Source organism: Piliocolobus tephrosceles, chromosome 6, assembly GCF_002776525.5.
Source record: "Piliocolobus tephrosceles isolate RC106 chromosome 6, ASM277652v3, whole genome shotgun sequence".
Taxonomy (NCBI): Eukaryota; Metazoa; Chordata; class Mammalia; order Primates; family Cercopithecidae; genus Piliocolobus; species Piliocolobus tephrosceles.
The window spans coordinates 101,560,107-101,566,106 of record NC_045439.1 but is presented as its reverse complement, the minus strand read 5'-3'; the positions used below and the strand labels follow the sequence as shown (position 1 = coordinate 101,566,106).

The 6,000-nt window shown below is 44.7% G+C and overlaps 1 protein-coding gene and 1 pseudogene across 5 annotated transcripts in view; one reads left to right on the top strand and one right to left on the bottom strand.

The window, feature by feature from the left end:
• The window catches only part of ZNF609 (zinc finger protein 609), a 240,215-nt gene that overhangs the window by 123,703 nt on the left and 110,512 nt on the right, over positions 1 to 6,000 (top strand). The window lies entirely within an intron of this gene.
• LOC111521726 lies at positions 3,795 to 4,665 on the bottom strand (annotated as a pseudogene). Its single transcript, XR_003309608.2, has one exon. The product of XR_003309608.2 is annotated as a 40S ribosomal protein S2 pseudogene (transcript).

Below are 6,000 nucleotides of genomic sequence, written 5' to 3'. Positions count from 1 at the left end.
TTTGAGACAGTCTCGCCCTGTTGCCCAGACAATTTTATTTTTAAATTTTTTTTAGAGATGGGGATCTCACCATATTGCCCAGGCTGGTTCAGTGGCTATTCACAGGTATGCTCCTAGAACACTGTGACCTTGAACTCCTGGCCTCAAGCTGTCTTCCTGCTTCCTCCTCCTGAGTAGCTGGGACTATATGCATGCCACCATCCTGGCCTAGCCTTCACTTTCTGATTGTGCAGAGCTTCAAGGTCAACCAGAGGTAAGAGTTTAGGGCCTTCTCAGTACTTTACTGAGCATGGCCTCAGCCCTGGGCATGTATACAGCCTTGTGCATGCATGTGGCTTGCTTTTTTAAAAGATTTTCTTCTACTCTCAGACAATCTAGAAAACATGGCTTTCTAGATTTCCAGGAAAGCCCTGTAAACGTGTCCTTCCCCAGCTTTTCCTTTTAAGTTTTTTGGTCAGGTAGCCACAAAATTAAGCAGTTCCCTATATTTTTCACAAATACTCCTACCTCCCAGGGAAAAGGCTTTTTATGCTGGGTAAGCTCTGAGTCTGGTCAGATATAGATAACCTTGCAAGTGGGGCCTTCCAGGGTACCACCAGAAAGGTCGAATAATGATCATTCCCTGGGAATGAAGCTTCAACGGTCCCCCAACCCTGTTCTGCCCCTTCTAGTGATTGTCAGGCAGCTGCTTTTTCACTGTGATTGCAGGCTTTTGATTTTTCAGAGCAGGAGATGGGAGTAGGGCAAGTTAAGGTGCTAACAAGCTCAATGTTCTTACTGTTATTCAGGCGTTTTGCTTGAATAAATGCTCTTAGATTGTTGTAAGCCTTTGGTGTCCATTTCCAGAATTCTGAAAAACTTGATTTTGACAATTTTTGTTTTATGGAGAAGGGCATTTTCAAAGATCCTTTACTCTGCCAATTTTGCCGATGTCCTCTCTCACTCTTTAAAGGCTTTTTTAGTTCCTGGCTCAGAGTCACCCTCTCCAACTCTATTCCTGGCTTAATTATTGGTAAATTCTATGCCCATATTAATTATCTTTCCAATATCTTTGTTTCTTAGTTCCTTGTCCATGTCTCTCCCAAAGATTTTTGACCTCTATCCTGTCTCAGCTACTACTCCCATAGCCATATTCTAGACCAGTGCACCAGGACCAAGCTGTCTATGTTTGTAAATAAAGTTTTTTTAAATATAGCCTTGCTCCTTCATTTATGTATCGTCTACAGCTTCTTTCATACTACAACAGCCGAGTTGAGTAATTGCGACAGACACCATTGACTCTTAAAGCCTAAGGTATCTTTACAGAATTTGCTGACTCCTGCCCTAGACCTAGTCAATTAGAGCTACATCTCCTCTGTTATTTCAGTATCAAGCATGCTTTCTTCCGTCACTCACTTCTATTTTCACAACCCGCTTCCTCTGGAATCTCTGCTCCGTCAATTCTTTGACACTGTGAATCACCACTTTTTGTACTGTGCATTACACTCTTTTTCAAGTACTTCCCTACTGAACTTATATTCATTATACTTTCTTCGCTGCATTCTTAAATTTCTCACCGACAAAACCTCAGTCCAACTTTTTGCTTACTTCATGCCTGTACCTGTGTATCTACATGTGGCTGAAAAAACTGTTCTGCCTATTCTTACTTTAAATTCACAATTATTAGCCTTAAGCAATCCTACATTTCCCTTCCATTCACTTTCTTTTCCTTTCTTTTTTCTTTTCTTTCTTTCTCTTTCTCTCTCCTTCCTTTTTTCCTTCCTTCTTTCCTTTCTTCTTTCCTTCCTTCCTTCTTTCTTTCTTTCTTTCCTTCCTTCTTTTTCTTCCTTCTTCCTTTCCTTCACTTCCTTCCCTTCCTTCCTTCCGTCTGTCTGTCTTGACAGAGTCTTGCTTTGTTGCCCAGGCTGGAATACAGTGGTACAATCTCAGCTCACTGCAACCTCTGCCTCCCGGGTTCAAATAACTCAGTGTCAGCCTCCAGAGTAGCTGGGATTACAGGCGCCCGCCACCACACCTGGCTAATTTTTGTATTTTTAGTAGAGATGGGGTTTCATCATCTTGGCCAGGCTGGTCTTGAACTCCTGACCTCATGATCCACCCTCCTCGGCCTCTCAAAGAGCTGGGATTACAGGCGTGAGTTACTGCGCCCAGCTCATTCACTCTTTTGTAACTGCTTGTCTCCTCAAACTTCCTGCAGTTATCGCTCATCTTCACTCTTGTTTACTGTTTCAATGAAAAATAGAAATACGTTTTTCTACCCATATGCACACATCTTCCCATTTATTTTTACTCATATCTACACATTTGTCTGTGTCTTCGACTGTGAACTGCCTGTGTCCCTGTCTAGGGCTGATGTCTCCTCTTCTGCACAAGATCTCATTTTCTTGTCTATTCAAGGACTTGACTGTAACAAATCTCCTTTGTGCCACTGCACTCCAGCCTGGGCGACAGGCGAGACTCCATCTCAAAAAATAAAATAAAATAAAATAAGTAAAATAAAATAAAATAGTGAGATATGATAGTCCTGTTTTAGAAGCTCTGTTTTCATTGGTGGGGCTTGTCATTTGGTGGCCCTTACTATATAGGAGTTGATTGACCATTGATGAGGGATCATCCACCTTCCAGCATCTGTAGGTCTTTTGTCTTAGGCAAGTCATTTTTCCCTCAGAGGAATCAACCCATCTTTTGCCTGCTTTCTCATAGCCCAGGGAGCAAAAAGGGGTTTGTGTTTGACTCTTGCTGTCAGTGTTGCACTTCATCTCTGTTCGTAGTTGTGCATGGTGCAGGTGAGTACCCAGCCTGTCTGTTCAACATATTCTGAGTAAATGTTCAGACTTTTGCTAGAATTGTGAAGGTAGGGGAGGTGGGAGGAGGCTGCCTTGGGTAGTGGAGATGATCTAGAGCTCTGATTGTATCTTTTAGGACTTTGAGTGATCTTCCTGTTTTGAACCCTACGCTCTTTTCAGAGTACCTGATGCCACAAATTGCTGATCTTTTCCTGGGTTTTGAGTGTTTGCTAATATAGTTTCTTCACTTCCACCTCTACCAATTTTATAGGCTTAGGTTTCATCTTTTTTTGGTCTCTAGGTTAACGTTTATCCATCGGCTTTCCAGTTCCCAAAATGGTTTTCACATCTCTTGTCTGCTATTCTCTTCTCTCCTTGTCCTCAAGGATTTATGCCTATTTTTGTTTATTTGGTTTCATTTTAACAAGGTTTTAAAAGAGAAAAGAGGGGAATGTATAAGTAGAGCGATTCACCCTCAGTTGTACAGGGTGTTCCTTTTAAGAGGGTTCCCTGCTGATCAGAACTAGGATCTCTGACTTGGCACTTTGGGAGGCCGAGGGAAGTGGATTGTTTGAGTCTAGGAGTTCGAGACCAGCCTGGGCAACATGGCGAAACCCAGTCTGTATTTTAATTTATTTATTATCTATTTATTTTTATTTATTTATTTTTTGAGACAGAGTCTTGCTCTATCACCTGGCTGACAGACTGGAGTCCAATGGCCTGATCTCTACTCACTGCCACCTCAGCCTCCCAAGAAGCTGGGATTACAGTTATGTGCCACCATCCCTGGCTCATTTTTGTATTTTTAGTAGAGACAGGGTTTCGCCATGTTGGCCAGGCTGGTCTCAAACTCCTGGCCTCAAGTAATCCACCCCCCCAGCCTCTCAAAGTGCTGGGGTTACAGGAATGAGCCACCACGCCTGGCCAGCCACTGCACCCAGCCCCGTCTCTATTTTTATTTTTATTTTCTTCAGGCTTAATTCACTTTATTTTTCTTGTATAAAAACCCTATGTTGTAGCCACAGCTGGAGCCTGGGCCCACTTCACGGAGACTCTGGTGTGGGTCTTGACAAGGTGGTCAGTGAATTCCTGATAGGGAGACTTGGTAAATACAGTCTCCTTCCAGAGGTCAGGGGTCAGGTAGCTGTAGGTCTTAGAGATGGCATCAAAGTTGGCCTTGGCGAAGTTGCCCAGGGTGGCAGTGCAGCCCTGGGCTGAGGTGTAGCAGTCATCAATACCAGCCATCATGAGCAGCTTCTTGGGCACAGGCGCTGAGAGGATGCTAGTGCCCCAGGGTGCAGGGGATGAGGCACACCAGCACAGAGCCGCAGCCGCTTGTCACCTTGCAAGGGACCGTGTGGGGCTTGCTGATCTTGTTCCCCCAGTAGCCTCTGCGCACGAGGACAATGGAGAGTTTGGCCAGGATGATGGCCCCGCGGATGGCAGTGGCCACCTCCTTGGAGCACTTAACACCCAGGCCGACGTGGCCATTGTAGTCACAGATAGCAACAAACGCCTTGAACCTGGTGCGCTGGCCAGCACAGGTCTGCTTCTGCACCGGCATAATCTTCAAAACCTCGTCTTTGAGAGAGGCCCCCAAGAAAAAGTCAGTGATCTCAGATTCTTTAATGGGCAGGGAGAAGAGGTAGATCTCCTCCAGGGACTTGATCTTCATGTCCTTGACCAAGCGGCCCAGCTTGGTGAGGGCCATCCACTCCTTATCCTCGGCCGTGCCTCCGTGAGCTCTGTGGCCTTGGCCCGGCCCGTCCACTGCCGTGACCCCGCCCCGGATGCCATTGCTGAAACCTCCATGGAAGCCACCGCGGTTCCCCATCCCAGGGCCACCAGGCCCCGCCGCTGCACCGGCGTCATCCACCATTTGGTGTTTTCTCGGAGAAGAAGTATTTTTATTTTTATTTCTTTTTTTGAGATGGAGTTTCGCTCTTGGTGCCCAGGCTGGAGTGCAATGGTGCAAGCTCGGCTCACGGCAACCTCCGCCTCCTGGCTTCAAGCGATTCTCCTGCCTCAGCCTCCTGAGTAGCTGGGACTACGGGCGCATGCCACCATGCCCAGCTAATTTTTGTATTTTTAGTAGAGATGGGGTTTCACCATGTTGACCAGGATGGTCTCAGTCTCTTGACCTCGTGATCCACAGGCCTCAGCCTCCCAAAGTGCTGAGATTACAGACGTGAGCCACCACACCTGGCTGCTAGTTTGAAAAATATTAAAAAAAAAATAAGGAACTAGGCTCTCTAAGAAAACAAACAACAACAACAAAAAAAAGAGGGGGCCCTGCTTAAGGTATTTGAAATGAAGGGTTAAAATCCATCCTGGACCTGGTGTGGTGGCTCATGCCTATAATCCCAGAACTTTGAGAGGCCGAGGCGGGAGGATCACTTGAGGTCAGGAATTTGAGACCAGTCTGGCCAACATGGTGAAAACTTGTCTCTACTAAAAATACAAAAAGTAGTCAGGCGTGGTGATGCACACCTGTAATTCCAGCTACTCGGGAGGCTGAGGCACAAGAATCACTTGCACCTGGGAGGCAGAGGTTGCAGTGAGCCAAGATCATGCCACTGCACTCCAGCCTGGGTGACAGAGCAAGACTCTGGGGAAAAAAAAAAAAATCCAACCTGAGCTTGATTCACAGTGCCTTGAACTTGTTTAGCACGGAGGAAGGCAGCGTCTCTAATTCACAATGGTCTTATGCTGAGGGTAGCCTTGGACATATGTATTTGTTGCTGTTGTCTTTAGCTAGTAACTTGAATCTGAGGTATACTTCTGCTTTGTTTCTTTAAAATTCTATAGTAAATTGTTAATGGTTTTTCCTGGGTGAAGATATCTTTTTTTTTTTTTTTTTTTTTTTTTTTTTGGTAAATGTCCCTATGTATTTCCTGTGAATATAGTAACAAATTAGTTTTATCTCTAAATCTCTAGACTAGTTTCCAGTGTAGCTAGCTAGCTGACACCTAATTGGGCACTCAGTAACCTTACTTAATGCTTATTTACTTTTGCCCTCATGCCATCCAAACTCAGATTCAAGCATGACTTTATTACTTCAAAATTCTGAGTAACAAATTCTTGTCCCATAAACAGTGACTCACAGAAGGAGACTGATTCTAAAGGATTCTGAAATATATTTTTTACTTTTTTTACTTTTTGTTTTTTTGGTTGGTTTTGTTTTTTGAGACAGAGTCTTCCTCTGTTGTTCAGA